Below are 1,038 nucleotides of genomic sequence, written 5' to 3' on the forward strand. Positions count from 1 at the left end.
TAAAAAATGGGAAAAATTGATGCTTACATTTGGTAATGTTGGTCGAACAATGGGAGGGGCAACCTTTCTACCCCTTTTTTGGTGGGTTTTCGGATCTTTTGAAGTAGTTGCATGTACTTTCTTCTTCAATTTTTTCTTGCTAGAACTTGAATTTGTCATGGTTATCGGAATAGACAACCTTTTAGAACTGAAACCTTTGCTATTCGGATCTTCTGAATAAAAAATTAGAGATTAGTTAGATGTTAGATGCATAATGCAAGATAAAACGATTGATACAAAATAAAAGAAAAAAAATGGCGAAAATTACAATGAAGACGATGAGAAACCCTATTTTGAACTCTGAATCCGGTTTAAAAGTGATAGGATTCTTTTCAAATTCAAAATTATTTGAATTTGATAACTGAAATTGTAATGGGAGAGATTGGGGGGAGAAATTTAGGGAATGGGAAAGATCTGATTTTGCTTCAAACTAATAAAGTATCCGGTTAAGTTGAATTTGAGGGGAAAAATAAGGGATTTTTGTATTTTAATAAAAGAGTAGGGAAATATTGAGAATAGGTAAAGAAGTGTTGTGTATTTAAGTAATTTGTCCTATAATGTATCTATACTAGATGGGCACGGCCGTGCCAGCACAGGCCCAACATATGCATTTGTGTATCTTCACTGCCATAAAGCATTCAAATTTCATGTTTTTTGTTTTTTTTTTTAATTACAGAATATTAGGAATGAAACAATATTTCATTGATGTTGCAAGTAATGATATATTCCCTTATGTGTGTTAATTAAGCACAATTGTTATACACCAAGCACAATTGTTTGTCCTCGCCCACAATTGAAGATTTCTATGTTGAATTTCTTAATTCAAACCCATCTTGTGATTCATCACCACAAGATGAGTAGGATTTCCAACTCGTCTTACTGGAAGCTCCAAGACAAGTAGGATTTCCAACTCGTCTTGTGATTCATTGCCACACACAGACGACCAATTATGTACCTGGAAGGAGGTTTCCAGGTCTAGCATGATTACCAAACCTTTGA

Source organism: Solanum tuberosum, unplaced genomic scaffold (genome assembly GCF_000226075.1).
Source record: "Solanum tuberosum cultivar DM 1-3 516 R44 unplaced genomic scaffold, SolTub_3.0 scf00553, whole genome shotgun sequence".
NCBI lineage: Eukaryota > Viridiplantae > Streptophyta > Magnoliopsida > Solanales > Solanaceae > Solanum > Solanum tuberosum.